This window comes from Pristiophorus japonicus, chromosome 13 (assembly GCF_044704955.1).
Source record: "Pristiophorus japonicus isolate sPriJap1 chromosome 13, sPriJap1.hap1, whole genome shotgun sequence".
NCBI lineage: Eukaryota > Metazoa > Chordata > Chondrichthyes > Pristiophoridae > Pristiophorus > Pristiophorus japonicus.
Window position 1 is genome coordinate 28,327,570 of NC_091989.1, and position 21,309 is coordinate 28,348,878.

At 47.5% G+C, this 21,309-nt stretch overlaps 2 pseudogenes; both read left to right on the plus strand.

Annotated features, from left to right (window-relative positions):
• Positions 1–12,165: 12,165 nt before the first annotated feature.
• Positions 12,166–12,395, plus strand: LOC139279166 (U2 spliceosomal RNA; annotated as a pseudogene).
• Positions 12,396–12,533: 138 nt separating this feature from the next.
• On the plus strand, positions 12,534–12,764 carry LOC139279167 (U2 spliceosomal RNA; annotated as a pseudogene).
• The last annotated feature ends 8,545 nt before the right edge of the window (positions 12,765–21,309 follow it).

A 21,309-nucleotide genomic window follows, 5' to 3' on the forward strand; every position in this document is an offset into this window, starting at 1 on the left:
GCATCATATTGAATTCATGCACGACATCCACCACAGTGGAGAGTCTGCGTGCGGTCTTTGCGACCCACGGCTTGCCAGAATCCTAGTTAGCGACAACGGCCCTGTTTCACTAGCTATGAATTCCGGGAGTGCATGTCGGGTAATGGCATCAAACATGTCAGGGCAGCCGGCTTCCAATGGCCAGACGGAATGTGCAGTCCAAATTATAAAGCAAGGCATTCTCCGGATTCAAGGACCCTCCCTTCAATATCATCTATCGCGCCTCCTGCTGGCCTACAGGTCCCGACCGCACTCGCTCACGGGAGTCCCGCCAGCAGAACTACTCATGAAACGTACACTAAAAACTCTGCTGTCCCTCATTCATCCAGTCTTGTCAGACATTGCTGAGGGCAAGCGCCAGTCCCAAAATGAGTGCCACGACCGTAACTCAAAAGGGGAGATGGATAGAAATCGATGACCCTGTATTTGTTCTTATTCACGCTGTAGGGCCCCAAGTGGCTCGAGGGTACTGTAATTGGTAAAGAGGGGAATAGGGTCATAGTGGTCAGACTCAACAATGGACAGATATGCCGCAAGCATCTGGACCAAGTAAAAAAAAAGGTTCAGCATGGACACTGAGGAACCTGAGGAATATCATGCGATGCTGCCCACACCACAACAAGGCCCGAACTACATGTGTGTGGTGAGGAGGGGCACTCCTGTTCCTACTGGCCAACATGAAATCTGTAAAAAAATTTAAAACTAACATTTACTGGGCCTCCCGTGCCCAGGATCCTTGTTGCTCCCAGCTTTAGCTGGTGTATTTGTGACCGTGAGAGCCTTAATCGACCCACGGTTAAAATGACTGCATGTTCCGATGAAATTAATATTTAAACTTGACCCCCACTCCTCTGAACAGGTGGCCTTCCAGTGCCTGAATTCAGGTGAGTTACATTGGTGGGGGGCGGGAACAAATCGGGAATGTGGTGCAAAATTCTGCCGCCATCTGAACACCGTTCACCACCCCCGCCCGTACCTTCAGCACCAGGCCTGGGAGCGGTTAAAATAACCCCCTGTGAGTCTAACACAGGCAGCTTTATGAGATGGTCACATCACCCAGTGAAACAGAAGATGATTTACAACCTGTGTGCTTACAAAGATTGTCAGTAGGCAAAGTGCCTGGAATTCACCCACATGAAGCTATTCCAAGTTAACAGGGAGGAGAATTAAACAAACCTAGTAAAACAATTGATGGTGAAATTGTTACATATTTGCATTCAGGTGAAAATTTACGGCAGCTAAAATATTTCTTCTTGAAATATGGCCAGGTTTGGGCAACACATTGGATACAAATGAATGTTGTCCATTCTGTCCCCTCTCTTATCACAAGGAAGTGAGTTACACAGAACGATTTTATGAAAATGAGCTGTTATTAGAATAGGCTCAATCCATTGTCACACAAGCAGGGCTCAAGCCCAGAGAAAACATCTGTCCGTTCAAATTCTCATGAGTTTCACATCACCTTTCTGTATGTTCCCATAATGAAACCTTCACACTTCAGTGCAGAAATAAGTGTTGTTTAATCAGATTATTAAAATAAAAACATACATTTATATATTGGAATTGAAGAAGTTTATTCGTTGGGACATTCCTTCTTTGTGTGCAATCGGTGGAAAACAGAGAGCGACTGCAATGGAGCCTGTCCTTTCTCACCCTCTCATGCTGACCAAATACATGCAGCAGACTCGACATTACCGAAGCAACGCTGCACTGCATTATGTAGCCAATATACTTAGTGAGACAGACAGATGAGGAGGACCAGCCATTACAACCCCGCAAGTACAAGGAGAAGCATTCTTGCCTCGACATGCCCGACATCACCTGCCTTCGGAGACTGTGCTTCCACAAAGAGGTTATCACTGAGGTATGCCAGCTGATAAGGTCAGATCTGCAGCCTGCCATCACCATCAGAACTGCACTGTCTGTCGAGGTCAAAGTCACCACGGCACTGTCGTTCTATGCCTTGGGTTCTTTTCAAGCCACAGCTGGAGACATTTGCGGACTTCCTCAGCATGCCACACGTCGCTGCATTAGACAGGTCACTGAAGCCTTGTACGCATGCAGGAGGGACTTGATCAGCTTCCCTATGACCAGGGAAGCACAGAGTGAGAGGGCTTTCAGTTTCTCCAGAACTGCAAACTTACCCACGGTGCAGGGTGCAATAGACTGTATGCACGTCGCAATGCGGGCACCTTTTCATGATGCTGAGGTTTTCAGGAACCGCAACGGATTCCACTCCCTGAATGTCCAGCTGGTTGTTGCCACCAGCAAATTATACTGGCTGTGAATGCTCAATTTCCGGGCAGCAACCATGATGCACACATCCTGCGTGAGAGCACTGTATCTGACTTGTTTAACAATGAGCCACAAGGTCAATGCTGGATGCTTGGGGACAAAGGATATGGCCTTGCCACCTGGCTGATGACTCCCTGCATGATACCCACACCGAGGCCGAGAGGCAATACAATGAGAGCCATACAGCAACTCGCAATATCGTGGAAAAAACCACTGGTCAGATATCTGGAGCACTCAGGAGGTGAGCTCCAATACCACCCCGAGCAGGGAGCTCAATTCGTGGTGGTCTGTTCCATGCTACACAACTTGGCTATTAGGCGGCGACAAGAATTGCCTGATGAGTCTGACAGTTCACCTCACCAGAGAGAGGAAGAGAAGGATGAGGGGCCAAACGCTGACATCGAGACAGACAATCAGACGGACGCTGAAGTCATGCCCCCGCCCTCCTGCAGACCGCATGAAAGTGCCCATGGTGGTATGATAGATGCAAGAGCCTTACGTCAGGAGCTCATCAATGATCACTTTGCCTGAAAGAACGTTGGTGTCATTTATAAGGCTCACGCACTGCTGGGTGCGCAGGTCATACATCAATGGTGGGCATCACCTTGGTGACAGTTAAAATTTAAGTTGATTGAAGTTGAGTGTGATTATACCCTTTGATGTTAAGGATTCACCAGTGTGTAATGGTGCAGCTGACTGAGCCAATGTGCTGCAAGGTTTTGTTAAATAAAAAACATTTAAACTGAACATTAGTCTGAAATCACCAGTATTTCTGTATAAACCAACCTTCCCCCAGTGCCCCCATCCCCCCCCTCCCACCACCCTCCTTCTCCTACCCACCTCGAACCCTCCTGACTCCAAGCCGCCTGTCTGAGGAGGTCCTCAGGCAATGATTCATTGGCGGGGGACGGGCGGGGGAAAGAGGGCTGGTGACGGCTGAAGTGCTGCTTGGACGGATACAGGAGAGGACGGTCTCGAGGTGGGAGCGTGCTCCGAGCCATAAGCAAGATGTTGCTGCTGGCTCTCGTGTGGTTGGCAATGGGGGTCACTTTGGGGTGCAGTGTGGTGCTCTGGGACCACTGAGAGCCCTCTGCCACCATTGTTCCTGGCTACCAGCTCCAGGGCCTCATCCATCCCTTCCATGTTATTTCTTATTTGTTGGACAAAAACTCGGTGCCAACTATGTTCTGTATGTTTAGTAGGCTTTTTGCTGCTGGTGAATCTCCGTCATTCCTCCCACAACAGCTAAACAAGCACACACCACAGCCACAAATGCTTTCAGTCCCTCTAAGCACCCTATTTCTCTAGGTCTCCTCTTCTGCACATGTCATGATGAGCCTTGACCTCTTGAATCGTTGAGAAGCAATAATACCAACTGCCTGCTTTTGTTTGACGTAAAGATCACATTTGCCGAAACTAACGCCCAGGAGATCGCCCAGCGCCACTTTCACCACCTCACACACATCTCTCCCACAATACCACTCTGTAAAAATGCAACTGTTTCTGAACGAAACACAGCAGTGTGGGCGCTATTTTTCAAATCGCAGGTCATTGAAAAGGCTGCTTCAACTTCGCGGGAGTTTGGATTGTGGAGTTCTTCTCAGGTGAAATGATTATCTCAACAGAAATCTTTTCAGACTCTGGACGATTGGGTTTTACTGTAGGTGTCTTTTAGTGTGGAAACTATTGCTTCTGATCAATCGCTCTTATACTTTCATTGGAATGGGGCCAGCCATTTCTCAGCCTGCATCGATTAATACACAGATGCTGCAGAGTGCAAATGGCACAACGTCTCGTGCACATCATCATGTGCCCAATCTAAGACAGGCCAGAATGAGGAGGAGGTCCAGACCATACACACGCCGCACTTACATGGAGAAGAGGTCTTACCTCGACGTGTCCGAGCACACCTGCTTTCGGAGACTGCGCTTCCACAAGGTGGTGAACACTGAAATATGCGAGCTCATCGGGCCACGTATGCAGTCTGTACCTTTCGGGCCTCCACGTTCGAGATTTCCCCGCTGTCTCACCATGCCACACATCGTTGCATTAGACAGGTCATGAAGGCCCTGTACGCACGTAGGATGGACTTTATCAGCTTCCCCATGAACATGGAGGCTCAGACTGACAGGGCTGGAGCATTCTACCGCATTGCTAAGATCCCCAGGGTGCAGCGAGCAATACAGTGTACTCACATCGCCATGCAGGCACCTTCTCAGGACCCAAAGCTTTTTTGTAACAGAAAAGGATTTCACTCCCTGAAGGTCCAACTAGTTGTCGACCACAACCAGATAATAATGGCAGTGAATGCCAAATGTCCGGGCAGCTTCGATGAGGCTCACATCCTGCGTGAGAGCACTGTCTCTGACATGTTTAAGAGTCAGCCACACGGACAATGCTGGATGCTTGGTGACAACCGATATGGCCAAGCCACCTGACTGATGACCCCCGCAGCATGACACCCACACTGAGGCCGAGAAGCAATACAACCAGAGCAACAGAGACTCATGCAATGTGGTTCAGAAAACAATAACTGTGCTCAAGCAGCACTTTAGATGCCTGGACCACTCAGGAGGGGAGCTACAATACAACCCTGAGCAAGTAACTAAATTCATGGTCGAGTGCTCCATGCTGCACAACCTGGCTATTAGGAGGGGACAAGAATTGCCAGAAGGGACTGATGGTCCACCTCAGGAGAGAGAGGAAGAGGAGGACGAAGGGCTGGACGCTGAGCTAGGGCCAGACAATCAGACTGACTATGCAACCATGCCCGGGACCCCCCAAAACTGCAGGGAAGGGCCCGTGATGGCTACGTAGCTGCAAGACTCTTATTTCAGGAGCACATAAATGAGCGATTTGCCTGAAAGAACATTGCTGTGATTGACAATGCTGACTCAGTGCTGTGTGTGTAAAGCTCAGACATCAATGGTGGGCATCACCTTGGTGTTAGTTAAACTTTAAGTTGATTCATTAAATTTTATTTAACCCTTTCATGTTAAAGGAATCACCAGTGTGTAACGGTCCAGCTATCTGAGACAATGCGCAACAGGTTTATGTTGAATAAAAAACATTTTATACGACCATTGGTCTGAAATCATAAGTATCACGGGCAAAAACACCCCACCCCACTTTTTCAACCATTAACATCAATCAAATGGTCAATACGTCCAGCAACACAGAATACAAAGGCAAAGCAGGAGGGTGGCCCCCGCCCCCCATACATTACAACAAATTGCATACACCCAAATGGATATAACACAGCCATCACCTGCGGACATGCACCTCACTTTCCTTTCCCGCTCCCCTTCTTCTCCCCGCCTCTACCCCTTCCCCTCCTCGCTCCATGCCACATGGCCGAAGAACTCCTCAGGCGGTGCCTCATTGTCGGGGTGCGGGGGGAAGAAGGCAGAAGCGGGATGGTTGCATGGGTACGGGAGCGGGGGGTGCCAAGGTGGGAACATTCTCGGATCCAGAATCAGAATCTTGGTCCTGCCTCTCATCTGTCGTTGGCACTGGTGGTGCAGAAACTAGGGGTGGAGTGCCGCGCTCCGGGACCACTGGGAAGCCTGTGCCAGCAGTGTTCCTGGCTATCGCCTCCAGGGCCTCCGCCATCCGTGGAACATACTCAGTCATGGTGGACAGCTGTCGGGATATGCCCCCCAATGCATCAAGGATCTGGTCACCAATATCTACAGTCCTCCTAGACAACTGTACCATCTCTCCGCTCCCATGTGGCACTCATGGAGCAGACCTGCCGTGTCCACAAAACCTCAGCCGGGTCGGCGCTGAGCTAGGAACAAATGGGGTGCCCTGTGGCGAGGTGCTTGGGCCCAGTACCTCCAGAGTGGAGACGGAAATGGCCGGAGGAGCACTAGATAGCCATGGGGTGGAATGCCTTCTGGAGCCTGGTGATGCAGGCTCCTCGAAGTCCGCGCTCTCATCCGTAGAGAACAGACCCAGTGGATTGACGGGCGAGAATCGGACCTCCTCAGCACCAGATGTGGGGAAGCACACCCGGACAGCTACGCAAGCAACTGCAGACCCTGAAGTGAGTACGTTTACACCATTGTGTGATGTAAAGTTAATTGATGCCACACCCACTCATATCCGAACAATCATATATGCTAGATGATTTCTAAAATTGTCCTATAAATAATGATGGCCCAATGAAAATCATTGCAATGCAGAATCTGTTGATGGTCATGAAATGTGATGTCTGTGATGATTTTGATAGCAGTGGTGCTTTTGTCGTGCATATGTTGTGTGTAGCACTGTAATCACCTTGTGACCCAAGCAACCCCTTCTCCTCTAATAACGTCATTTGTGTTTTGCAGCTCAGCCAGCAGCGTAGCCCCAGGCGAGGCCAGAAGGTGGGGGCATGGGGCCGGACTCGCCGGATGATCCAGTGTGAGCACCCACTCCTCCATCTCATTGATGTCACTGGTGACTGGTGGCCCCCCACCCATTCGCCTCTGCACGAACCTCATCGTTGATAGCTTCTGTAAAAGGTGACAGTACAACATGGCATGATAACGTTGCATGATATCATTGCTAGGTACTGTTACAGAGACTGATACAACACATAATAATCACGATTATATCTGTCGGTTATGCTAATTATCATTCTTAACCTCAAGACGTACACCATGAACGCAGGCTTTGAGTACAACGTTCCCAGTAACAGTGAAAGACCTCACAAGTGATGATAGTCACGCATGACTCTTACAAATCAAATTATATAAATGCAGAAGTACATGTAAATAAATGTAATATTTACTCTTGGGGATCCGACAAGGTTGTTCCATCATTTGCGGCATTGGTTGTCCTCACGCTCGTCATTGGTCGCCGATGAGATCACCTCTGCTATCTCGGCCCATATCTTCTGGTAGGCCTCTGGGGTGGGCTTCTCACACCCTCCTTGTGTCAAATCACCCCAGCGTAACTCGACCCCCTGCAGGAAGGAGGCATTTGCCTCGTCCAAGAACCTCCTCGCTCTTTTGCGCCCTCCAATGTGCTCCTCTCCCACCTCACTGCTCTCTCCAGCATCAGTCTCCACAGCGTGCTGTGTCGCCTCCTCCTCTCCCTCCATGATAGGCACGAAATTCAGGCAAATCTCTGGCTGGTAACAGCTAATTTCTTTTTCCTCAATTTGCTCTAAAACTCGAAACTCTCCCTCCTTCCTCCCAAAGCAGCCACACCACACCAGCACACACCTTCACTTCCTCTCGGCTCCCTCTCTCTCTCTCGGTCTCCTCTTATGCGCATGTCATGATGAACCTTGACCTCCTGAATTGCGGGAATCGAGCGTTGCCATGCCGTTGCCAAGGACAGCGACACTTTACGGCAGAAGGTCAGAGAGATTTAACACTACTGCCCATTTCATATTATTCATGGTACCGCACAATTTCAAAACTGGAGACTAGGGGCTTTGAGAATCGGCAACAAGTCGGCGATCTGGAAACCCATTTTTACCGCCCACCCTGGAAATAACAGCTATTTTTGGGCGATCTGCACAAAAGTGTAGAATCTAGCCCATTGTCTCACAGCCAAAGTCTGTCTCCCAAGGGCTGAAATGAATCACCCACATAAAAACCAGGGCTATGTAGTAACCTTCACAGATACTAGCTGGGCAGTACAGGCAGACATTGCTGCAAGTCCATTTCTATCAGAGAGTCCACGGAGTTACGAAATACCAGCAGAGCAAGGAGGGAGCTTAACTACAGCTTTCCCATAGATGGTAGGACTTTCCATCTATGGTGTCCAACCATCAGTTATCGGCTGCTTGTTTCTATCGAGTGCCAGTTTCTCCTGCAGGCAGCAGGACGATATCTTTGGATTATTGTGCATTTTCCTTTAGTACTATCAAACTGAAGACAGTGTGAAATGTTACTGGAATATTGCAATAACTTTATGAACCTATCTGGAGCGGCCCCTCGACCCTGGCACATTCTGCAAGGTTCCTTCATTTTGAACAAATTCCCTGTGCATTGTCCTTGGCACTCTCCCTGTGAATGTCACATGTTGAACACACTGGGAACAATCCCAAGTTTATTACTTCATTGACCGGTGGCACATTGGTGCAGAGAATGACCGTCTGTAAATAATGTCATTGTTATACAGAGGCCCGGTAGTGTAGTGGAAATAAAAAGCTGGTCTCACGAAAAGTAACTATGAAGCTGTCACATTGTTGTAAAATCTGAACTGGTTCACTAATATCCTTCAGGGAAGGAAACTGCTGTGCTTACCTGGTCTGGCCTATATGTGACTCCAGCCCTTCACCAATGTGGTTGACTTTTAACTGCTCTCAGGTGGCCTAGAAAGACACTCAGATGTATCAAAAAACTGTACCAGTACATTCTCAAGGCAACTAGGGATGGGCAATAAATGTTTGTCTTGCCAGCAATGCTCTTATCACGAGAATACATTTTTAAAAATCACACTAGTTGCAGTAGAAAAACAAACAAACTGATAACCATGTTATCATAAAGGAGGTGAGTTACACAGAAAAATCTTATGCAAATCAGCTGATGTTATGACAACAGATAAAGATCAGTCTTGTTTTGTCTACTTGTCAATGGGAATCACGGTCTTTGCCAAAACAAATTCAGCCACTGCAGAGCGGCTCAAACCAGCTCAGAATCTGCCTGCTTGACTCTCCATGAGCTTTGCCGAACCCTTTCCACATGTTCCCGGAATGAACCTTTCACCCTTTAAAGCTGAAACAACCGTTGGTGATAGCAGTGAGACAGACACTGGAGCTGTTCCGATCATACCCCACCAGTTACTGCTGTGATGGAAATCTTGACCCAGTTAAAATAAATGGGTTACCTCCTGTGTTAATAGTGTGGGGAGAGGAACAGGTTATCCGTTTATCCTACTAATTTCACCAATGGTATCTTAATGCTTTTAGCTTTCCCTCATGTACAAACCGCTGTGCACTTGTGGGATTGGCAGAAAGCAGCAATTAAAGAAGTAACCGGAATAGTAGCCAAGTGCAATGCAGTCGGTGTGGAAATATGGTGGGTAAAATTGGGCTATGTAACGCCGTTTTTGGGTCTTGAGGCCTCTTAAACTACAAAAATGACGTCTGTGATGTGCACACACTTCCGACTAGAAATACACTGGACGCCATCTTCATAAAGAAATTAGCACGCACTTTCTTACGACCACTGGCAGCAGGCAGATCATGACGTCAATCAGTGTGTAATGCTGACTTGACGCCATTTAGGAACTCCATGTTCCATGCTCCACGTTCCTGCCTACGCCGTTACTCTCACCACAATCTGTCCTGTTCCTGTCCTACATATGTTCCAATCTCTTCCTCACTCCATAGACACAACAAATGGAGGGAAAAATAATGGGCTATTGGACCAGTATCACTGTGGCCTGGCAAATCTAGCACCACATGACAAATTTGGACCCCCATAACGCCACCGGTAAGAGATATCGCCGGGAACGTCAACAGCAGGTAGATCGTGAAGTCAGTGAGTGTGCAATGTTCACTGACTGCCCGACTTGCAAAATTTATTCTCATCACCTTCCTCACCGCCTGGAATAAACACCGACAGGGAGAGCAGGAAGCCAGCTGCAGGGATGTTATTGAAAGGGATCATTAGTAATCATTTGCAGCTCTCAGGTTAGTGCAGTTTCAGTGATTTTTGTTAGTTTCACCTACTGCAATGGTTTCATTCAGTAAGTTGAATGTTCTTTTGTATCAGAAGCCCTCTAGTAACTAAAAAGTCGCTACTTTTATTCTTCAAAGATTCAAACTACTACACTAGCAAACATTAATAGGGGCTGCACTGACATCCCACCTCAGGATCGATGGTGGAGGCAGCATAGTCAGCGAGAAATACGGGAACATGTGTGCAGAGAGATGCAGAGGTGAATCAGGGCTCTCACCAGGAGGTCTTACCCTCCAAGGGTATTCCGAGAACACTTCTCCGCCCTTCAGTTCAGTGAGGAGCAATGTATTAGACAGTTCCGCATCACCAAGCACGTTGTCACAGAACTCTGCTACCGCCTCCAAACAGGCATCCAGCCGCACACCAGAATGAATTATACACTTGATTCAATTTTCTCACCACATCCCCATCATTCCATCCCTCTCACAGGCCATATCTCAGCACAAAGCTGAAATGAGGGACATTACAAAAGAATGGTAAGTGAAGTAATAAATTTATCAAAAAGCAGTGGACAGATAGTTACACCAAAAGTATTTTCCTTTCACCCTCGTGCAAGCCCTTAATGCCTTTTCCTGCTCTCGTGCTCCAATGGTTGTTGGCCCAGTTGCTGCAGCAGGGCTGATGGAAGGCTGCTGAGTGTTTGTGCGGGAGACTTCAAATGGCCTTGCAGGATGTCCTCGACTGGTCCTGGAACACCCGGCTGTAGACTCCACCACCTCAGCATGGGCGGCAGCAGTCTGAGCTGGCTGAATGACAGGCAGCAAAAAGCGCAATGGCAGAGTGGCAGTGGTGGAAGCAGGGATGGTGTCATACTGAAAGAGGACAGCAGGTTCCTGCTCCACTGACCCACTGCCACTCCCCTGGGGCAGCACCTGAGCATCCCGAGCAATCTTTTGGAGCACAGATTGATGGCCTATTGTGACACCATGAAAGGCCCGGTCGGTGGTGGTCAACCCAGCCATGATGGCAGTAGTCAGAGCTTGTGTGGTAACAAGCTGCGATTGCATGAGATCAGTCTGAGATTGGATGCCACCAAACATAGACTCCATTACAGCACTAAGACGTTGCATCGCAGTGGAAGCTGCAAGATCGCCCATCACATGTGACATCAGGTCGAGGTCACCACGGTCTCTCTGGTAGTTTCCCATCCTTTGCAGACTGGAAATGATGGGCTCCATGGAATGCACAGAGCCTCGTGCAATGTTGGCGGTGAACTCCTCCACACTCCTTACCATTGCTGAGAGGCTCTTGGGCACACTTGCCATTGCACCGATCATTTCTGTGTGCATGCCCTCACTTTTCTTCGAAAGCCCTCTCCATCGACGTCCTCATCTGAGCCCTGTGCAACAGAACATGCATGCAAACTCACCCTCCGGGGAGCTGGCCCCCAAGCTACCCTTTCCCCCTAGCCTTGCTGCAGCCCACTCATTCCTGGTGCCTCAACCTGTGCAGATCCCACTACTACACTAGCCTGTAAAGAATGTGCAGTGCCTGGATCTGAACTGGTCTCTGCAAGTGAGAGATAGAGTGACACGGTGTGTTCTTCCTCCTCCTCTTCTCCCACCTCGCTCTCTCCATGCCCTCAGGGATAGGCTGCTCAGGTGCTTGCTGTTTATCTGAAAACATAAAAAGGCACAAGAGTTGGGTTAAGGTGAGGGGAGAGGGACAGGAAGCGAGAAATGCATCCTTACAGCATGATTAGCTGGAACATGCGAAACGCTTGCAGAATGAGGTGGAAGTGGAATATGAGGAGGAGTAGGGATGTGGATAGTGTTGTTGTCCCTAAAGGGGTCAATATTGCCGGTGACCATGGTGCATAACACCTGGTGCCCAATGATTTGCAGTACTTGATTCTCCAGTGCAGACAATGGTTGGGGAGGCCTGTGCACTCCTGCTCCCTCTTGTTGTGAGCCACCAAGGCCTGCAAGGGAAAGGAAAGTTTGAGAGTGAGTGTGGAGCAATGTGTTTCAGGTTTGTGCCTACCATAGTTGAATAGCCATCATTGTGTGCAAGGTGTGAGATGTAGATGTGAGTGCTGGTAGGTATCGGTTGTTGGTGGGTGAGTACTGGGGATGTGGTGCTTTGAGCAGTGTGTGAAGATTGTGGTACAAATGGTGGTATGTGGCATTTGGTGAAGCATTAACTCATCGCTTCTCGGCCTTTTGGCTAAGATCTGCATAACTAACCTGACCAGCCACCATGACGTCCGGGTGGTTCCTCCCTGGTCAGGAAGGTATATGCTTACATTTTTGTAAACAGGAGGTGGGTGGGATTGGTGACCCATCCACCTCCACGGAGGTGTGTGGGGGACCTGACCCATCCACCTCCATGGCACGAACCTGGTATTGCAGTACTTCCAGGAACGGTGCAGTGGCTCTAGGCCTTTTGGCTAAGAGCATTGGCGCAGAGTGATCCTTGACTGGTGCAGGGTGACCTCTGGCGTTTGACAAAGAATTGTAACGATTGGATAACGATTGGACATGAATTTAAAAAAAAAAAAAAAAAAATTAACTCATCGCTTCTCGGCCTTTTGGCTAAGATCTGCATAACTAACCTGACCAGCCACCATGACTTCCGGGTGGTTCCTCCCTGGTCAGGAAGGTATATGCTTACATTTTTGTAAACAGGAGGTGGGTGGGATGGCTTGACCCATCCATCTCCACGGAGGTGTGTGGGGGACCTGACCCATCCACCTCCATGGCACGAACCTGGTATTGCAGTACTTCCAGGAACGGTGCAGTGGCTCTAGGCCTTTTGGCTAGGAGCATTGGCGCAGAGTGATCCTTGACTGGTGCAGGGTGACCTCTGGCGTTTGTGACTTGACAAAGAATTGGAAACGATTGGCTACGAATTTATTTAAAAAAAAAAAAAAAAAATTAACTCACCCTGTCCACCTGAGTGAGGTCGTTAAATTTCTTCCTGCACTGTTTGGGTCCTGGGGATCCCAGTGCTGCCCGAGACGTGCTGCGCAATCTCTCCCCACATGGTGTGGAAGAGTTGTGGCGAGGGCCTCCTGTCATTTGCCAGGTAGAGCATCACCTTCATAGAAGCCAGTCTTCAGCCAATTCGATTCACTCCACGTGATATCACAAAATGGCTGAGCACACTGCACACAGCAAAGGCTATAGGCCCCGACAACATCCTGGCTGTAGTGCTGAAGACATGCTCCAGAATCAGCCGTGCCTCAAGCTAAGCTGTTCGAGTACAGCCACAATGCTGGCATCGAGCTGACAAAGTGGAAAACTGCCCAGGTACATTGTGTCTACAAAAAACAAGGCAAATCCAATCCGGCCAATTACCGCCCCAACAATCTACTCTCAATCATCAGCAAAGTGATGGAAGGTGTTGTTGACAGTGCTATCAAGCGGCACTTACTCAGCAGATCCTCAGGGTAGTATCCCAGGCACAACCCTCTTCAGCTGCTGCATCAATAACCTTCCCTCCATTATAAGGTCAGAAGTGGGGATGTTTGCACAGTGTTCAGTTCCATTCGCAACTCCTCAGATTGTGAAACTATCCATGTCTGCATGCAGCAAGGCCTGGACATCATTTAGTTTTAGGCTGATAAGTGGCAAGTAACTTTGCACCACACAAGTGCCAGACAATGACTATCTCCAACAAGAGAGCGTCTAACCACTGCCCCTTGACATTCAACCAGAAACTGAGCGAACCAGCCACATAACTACTTTGGCTATAACAGCAAGTCAGAAACTGGGTATTCTTTGGCGAGTGTCTCACCTCCTGACTTCCCAAAGCCTTTCCACCATCTACTAGGCACAAGTCAGCAGTGCAATGGAATACTCTCCACTTGCTTGGATGAGTGCAGATCCAATAACACTGAAAAAACTTGACACCACCCAGGACAAAGCAGCCCACTTGATTGGCACCCCATTCCCCACCTTAAACATTTTCTCCCTCCACAATTGGTGCACAGTGGCTGAAGTGTGTACCATCGACAAGATGCATTGCAGCAACTCGCCAAGACTTCTTCGACAGCGCCTCCCAAACCCACGGCTTCTACCACCTAGAAGGATAAGGGCAGCAGGCCATGGGAACGCCATCACCTCCAAGATCCGATCCAAGTCACACACCATTCTTGATAGAGAATTCAAACAGGCTGCATTTAGACAAGTTGAGAAAACACAGATTCCAATGACTACGTGCAGTTCAGCATGTTGCATTAAGTCATCAATCAACTTGACATTTTTGGACTTTGGGTAGCGAGCCAATTAAAAGGTTAAAAGACTATTAATTGAGCCAATAAGGTCAAAGAAGGCGAGTTCTTTTCTGTAAATTGATTCAGGTATAAGTACAGCCATTTTGACCATGTGGTCTCAGAAGGACAAAGACCTGGCTTAAAGCCAAGAACTTGTCACTGCTGTCTGCCAAAAATAAAGAAGTTAAAACTACAATCGGAGTTCATATTTCATTGGAAATTAAGAGATCTAACAATTTTGGCGTCACGAACAGGATCGCTGAGGAAAGAAACTGAATTTTGGACATCGGACCTACATACTGAGGTAAGGACACCTCTTTTTAAAAGTCCTCGGTCAAAAGTCTAAATTCGCCTCTCCTTCTACGCGATTCCGAAAGCCTCCGGTTTGCGAACCCTCCGGTTGGTAGTCGGCTCGAGGTCCCATCGATGTCTAAACTTCGGCGGTGTGTTAGTTAATTAATCACCGACCTATTGATTGGCTAGAAAGCCGACGACTCGAGACCCCAGTAAAGAAATCAGTATTATGGCAGCAGGAGATAAGAGCAAAGAATTCCCTACAACTGTTAAAGGTGGACAAGCACCACCTGAAGTTTCGCTAGATTTAATTCTCGAACAGTTGAACGAATACATAGAGCAAGAATTCAACTTATCTAAAACCTGTATTAAGATCGAACAAAAGTACGGAACCTCCAAAGGACAATGGTCCTTGGACGAGATTAAAAGGGTCTGGGGAAAAACGACCCGGATGAAAAATAAAGAGCGAACTAGATGGTCCCCAGCGGTTATGGGCCAGATTTGAAAGCGGAATGAAATTATAATGCGTTCCCAACATGATTGAGAACTGACCAATACAAAGGATCAATTGCAAGCTGTTTGTGCGCAGCTGCGACAGAAAAAGCTTGAATTTGAAAAGCTGGAAGCGGAAGTTAAAGATCTTAAACGTGAAATTAAAGATTGGAAAAAATCATCAGGTCAAGAGACAGTAATAGGTAAAGGAAAATGTATTGGTCAATTCCCAGGGTACCCATGTTTGGATAAATTAAAAGCGCAAACCCGAAGACACGACCGAGGAATAGATACAGATTCTGAATCCTCCAACAATACAGTGTCGGAGGATGAAGAATTAGGGGTGAGCTTTGCCCCGTTTAAAAAAAGACGAGTTGTAGTCAAATCAGCAGAGACTGCGGATGAGGGCGGAACCAAAGAAATGAGGAAAAGGGTGTATGCAGAATACTTATTTCATGATCCGGCAGACCCAGAGAAAATTGATAAATGGTCCAAGGAATTGCCCAATCCAAAGAAAGGGGGAGTAAAAACGTGGGACCAATTGGACCGCTTAAGAAATATATATCAACTTCATTCCTGGGACGGAGTGCAAATTTTGACCATAATGGTGCCAAAAACACAGTGAAGAAAATTGCACGACAAGGTAGAAGAAGCTTTGGGGCAGAATGAGCAAGATTTAGATGCAGGATGGGAGGCGATTAAACACTGGCTGCAAGCCTTCAGTCCAGCTAAGACAGACTGGGGAAAAATTGCAGCCTGCCAACAGAAAGGAACAGAGGAGGTCCTGGAGTATGACGAGCGGTTTAGATGCACGTGGCTAGAACATTCGGGTATGAATAATACGGATGAGGAAATGGATGAATAAGTGTTTGGACCCCTGAAAGCAGCTTTCGTGGCAGGTCTAAAGCCAGAACTGTCCAAACTGCTTAAGGTAGTGTTACCGGACTGGGAAGGTAGAGGAACTACCTTTGCAGCATTGGTGGATCGATGTAACCAATTAGATCGGAATATGGGAGCTGAAGTCCGAGCTGTACAGGCTATGGGATGGAAGTCCCAGGATTCCGATAAACAGTTATTAGGAAAATTACCCGGAAAATGTCATTATTGTGGGAAAGAAGGTCACTGGGCCAAGACGTGCAGGGCAAAACAGAAAGGTCATGGCTGGGGAAGAGGACGTAGCCAGGGATACAATTCAGCCAACAAGCCAGGCTTGTCACAAGATAACGACCTCATAGAAGCATTTAAGCGACTGACAATACAACAATAGAAGGAGTTACTTGGGATAGCAAAAAACGGTTAGAGCCCACCCTGGCCCCCCTCCTCGCACTAATACAACAAAGGGGAGATGGGTTATATATAACTCTGAGGGTGGGCGATAAGGATGTGGACTGTCTTTTAGACACAGGGGTGGAATTAACATGCTTACCCCTACAATATGGAGACTTTTTGCCATTGGATGGTAGGGCACGTACAGCCTATGGAGTTGGGGGCCATAAAATGGAAATTAAAAGGACAACACCGGTACTTATAGGGCTGGGTCCACAAGAACTAACCACGCCAGTCTGGATAGGCCCAGTAGATCAACCCCTTTTGGGAATGGACGTTCTAATCCAAGTAGATTCATTGTTGCATTTCGAGGATGGTCGGGTGACATAGTCAATTAGAACTTTGAAGAAAGAAGAATTGAAGGAACACCCGATATGGGCTAAAGATAAGAACGATTGTGACCTACTCCAGATGGAGCCTGCGTCATTTACAGGGACCAAGCCTCCATGCACTAAACAGTATCCCATCTGTCCAACTGCCATCGCAGGAATCTTACCAGTTATTCAGCAATTGGAGAAACAAGGGGTGCTTATTAAAACGCATAGCTCCTCCAATAGCCCCGTGTGGCCGGTACAGAAATCTAATGAGACTTGACGTTTGACTGTCGATTATAGGAAAGCTAACCAGTGTATTGATCAAAAAGCTCCTTTGGTAGCAGATCCCTCCACCATTTTTAATGCCCTCAAACCGGAACATAAATATTTCTCGGTTATAGATATGGCCAACGGATTTTGGTCGGTGCCTCTGGCACCGGAGGTTCGACAGTGGTTTGCTTTCACGGTCCAAGGACAACAGTATACTTGGACCCGGTTACCGCAGGGTTTCCACAACAGCCCTACGGTATTCCACATGGCTTTACAAAGCCATTTGCGAGAATTATCTCCCCTGTCATCCACAGTCATCCAATATGTAGACGATATCCTGCTAGCTTCAAACACGGAAGAACAGCATGAACAAGATTTACGAGCTTTGCTGGATCACCTTCAGCTGAAAGGACATAAAGCCAGCAGCGACAAAGCACAAATATCCCAAGAAGAGGTTGTATACCTGGGACAAAAGATTTCACAAGGAAAGAGGGAACTTACCCAGTATAGAACTGCAGCCATTCGGGCTGCTAAAAAACCCACCACTATTCAGGAACTAAGGTCTTTTATGGGATTGTGTAACTTTAACAGAAATTGGATTGACTCCTTCACACAGCTTGCTCAGCCATTGAATGATATTTTAAAGGGGAAACGTGCCTCTAAAGACGCCATCACCCTCACTAAGGAACAGCAAGAGGCCTTCCTGAGTTTGAAAAAGGCTTTGTGTTCGGCACCGGCTCTGGGAATCGCCGACAGTGGTCAGCCATTTACCCTGTTTGTCCATGAGAAAGAAGGATATATGACAGCTATACTGACACTAGAACATGGGGATCGGCAAAGACCTATTGGCTATTATTCGGCAAAACTGGATGCGGTAGCCCTCGGATGGGGAAGTTGCCTAAGGGCCATGGAAGCTACATGGTGAGCGGTAATGACCACTGCGGTAATGACTAGTCCTCGACCAAAAGCTGATTGTCAAGTGTCCCCACACCGTACACGCTTTGCTGTCTATGAATAGAATGTCTCAGGTGACGGCAGCAAGATGGACCCGCAGGACAGCAGTTTTGGAAGCTCCTAATCTCCATATCATCCGGGCCAGCCCGGTTAATCCCGCAACTATGCTCCCGATGTCAGAATCGAGGGAGCAAGAGGGGGGAGAATGTGAAGAGCATGACTGTGTGGAGATTTTAAAAGAAACAGAAGAAGCAGCCTTAGCAGCAGAGGAGCCTTTGCACAACCCAGACCTCATCCTGTTTACAGATGGTTTCTCCTTTGTTGACAATGGTACCAGAAAAGCAGGATGGACAGTTACAACCTTATATGAGGTAGTGGCAAAAGGATGTTTACTCTCAGGAACGTCAGCACAACAGGCCGAGTTACGGGACATGTCAGAAGCATATCGAATAGTAGAAGGACAGACAGCTAATGTCTTCACAGATTGGCGTTATGCTTTTGGAGTCGCTCACGACTTTGGTCTGTTATGGCGTAAAAGAGGATCCCTCACTGCTGCTGGTACACCTATCCGAAATGGAAAAGAAGTCCGAGACTTACTGGAGGCCATACAATTACCTCAGGAAGTGTCCATCCTGAAGTGTAAGGCCCATACCAAGGAAAATACCACAGAATACCAAGGAAATGCCCTAGCCGACCAGGCAGCTAAAGATGTCGCCTCACAGGGCGTTCCTCGAGAAGAACCAACACAGATGTGCAGATTGAAAGCACTCAGGACTCTGACACGAGACCTTCAAACAATGCAAGGCGAGTGCTCCCGAGAGGAAAAATGGACATGGATTGAGGCAGGAATTAAGCTATGTGAAGATGGTGTCTGGAGACAAAGAGTTACCGACAAGCCAGTCGCGCCACAAGCGCTTAAGCCTTTTTTAGCCCAACAGATCCACTCGTGGGGACACTTGGCCTCACAACAGATGACGGCATGGTTCCAGAAAAGCTGGTGGGGACGGGGATTTAAAAAACATGCCAAGCTGGTAACAGACCGCTGTGTGGTCTGCCAGAAAAATAATTCTGGACCCATCGTAGTAATGCCCCAACTGAGGCCCCCTGCCCCTGTCGGACCATTCCAGCATCTGCAGGTTGATTATATATCTCTTCCTTCATGCCAAGGATACACTAACATTCTTGTCATGGTCGACAGATTCTCTAGATGAATAGAAGCTGTCCCAACTAAAAGAGCCACAGCCAATCACACTGCAAAGGTCTTGTGTAAGGATTACATTCCCCGATGGGGAGTCCCGAGTACCATTGACTCAGATCAGGGAACACATTTCACAGGTGCTGTCTGCCAAGAAGTCTGTAGGTTACTGAACATTACGTGGGATTTACACTGTCCTTATCATCCACAATCATCAGGACAAGTAGAACAAATGAATCGACCTTTGAAACAACGGCTTGCCAAATATCACCAAGAAGGAACACCATGGCCCCAGGCACTACCAATAGTGCTATGTAGCATTAGGGCAACCCCGAACAGAACTACAGGTCTAAGCCCATTTGAAATTATAACAGGAAGACCCATGTCGCTGCCAGGAACTATCGATTTACGGAAAGCTGATGTTCACTTAATGAGTGACACTTTGTTATCATACTGTCAGAACTTAACCAATGCTATTAGTTCTGTTTCCCGACAGATATCGGCAGCTTGGGGTAATCCACCCGAAGGAGGACACGACATCATCCCGGGAGTCTGGGTGTATGTGAAAAAGTAGCATAAAGAATCTTTGGGTGCCAAGTGGGAGGGACCTTATCAAGTGTTATCGACCACCCAGGCAGCTGTTAAAGTCCAAGGAAAGAAAGCCTAGATCCACACTTCACATGTTAAACGAGCACCCGTAACTGAAGCTGAAATCTAATAAGGACAATTACTTTTTGCGAAAATGTATAAATTTACTGTATTATTGATTGTAGGTATTCTAGGCATAGGCCTACTTCGAACTAGCCGACCCTCTGCACCAAAGGGAAATAGTAGAGTACCAAGGGAATTACATGGAAATACCTTTTTATATATGTCATACATTTATGCCAAACAAGGTAACATTTCTAGTTGTTGGATGTGTGCGCATATTCCTATTCACTCAAAGGGAAGGATTCCCTTGAGGCCATTTCCCTTGAATATCTCGGAAATGGCTGAGTGGATAATTAACCAAAACAAAACAGGCAATGCGTTTCAGGATACGGAAAACTGGGCACGTAAATGGAAGTCAGCAGGTTACAATCTGACTACCTTTGAAGGGGAATACAAACCGTGCTACAATAATTCCAAACGGCCCCCATTTTTTGTTATCACTAATACAACGAGAATAGGAAGACTGGGTGAATCGGTCTGTCTGATTAGAAACATCAAAGGAGGCCAAAATATGGGGTATAGTAACTGCTCCCGGAATTATAATATAATCAAGCCACGGAACCGTCAAAATTGGGCCGATGTGGGAATTTTTAACGTAACGGGGATTCTGAATAAAACAGATAGAAAAGCCTGGACAGGCCCCGGAGTGTTGCTGACAAAGAAACAGCTAACATTCATTGCATATAATGGCACCTATTGGGTGTGTAGCCACAAGGCCTACCCTTGGCTGCCCCAGAATTGGATGGGATCCTGCTATTTAGCCTACATTGTGCCTTATATGTATCATATAGAGTCACTGTCGGAACATTTACACCGGCCTAAGAGAGCTATCACAGAAACAGAGAAGTTCTTTGCCATTCTGATCCCCAGGTATGGGACCGCCAGACTGGCAAGGGATTCCATTAACATGGCATCCGTTGTGGAACGGGTAGCCAATGATACCTCAGAGGCCCTAGTTAAAATCAATGCAGAAATGGTAGCAATCCGCACAGTAGCCCTACAGAATAGACTGGACCTTGATTACATCCTGGCTGAAAAGGGAGGTACTTGCACCCTACTCAGAACTGAGTGTTGCACATATATCCCAGATAGCTCCGCAGAAATTACCCACTTAGCGGAGCATATCCAAAAGGAGGTAGAAAAACTTAAGCAACCCCCATCATTCACTTTGTGGAGCGGAGCCACTGAATGGCTAGGTTCAATAGGAACTTCATTGGTGGAAGGTTTAATTCTATTTGTTGTAATTGTTTTACTTTTATATTGTTTGTTTATGTTGATTAAATGTTGTTGCGACCAGGCGGCTGTAGCTGCTGTCCCGCATGTGAGACACCTTGCAGGTCCCAGCAGACCGTCTGTACGTGGCACAGGGGTATGTTATGCTTAAGGGAAGGTTGCTTACTGGTTGAATTAAGATATTGATTTGGATTAAATTGGAATAAGGTTAATTAACCTACTAAAACCAGACTTCTATTGTGGCCACGATGGAACTCGGGTTGGTGTAAATTTGTGTGGAAGCTA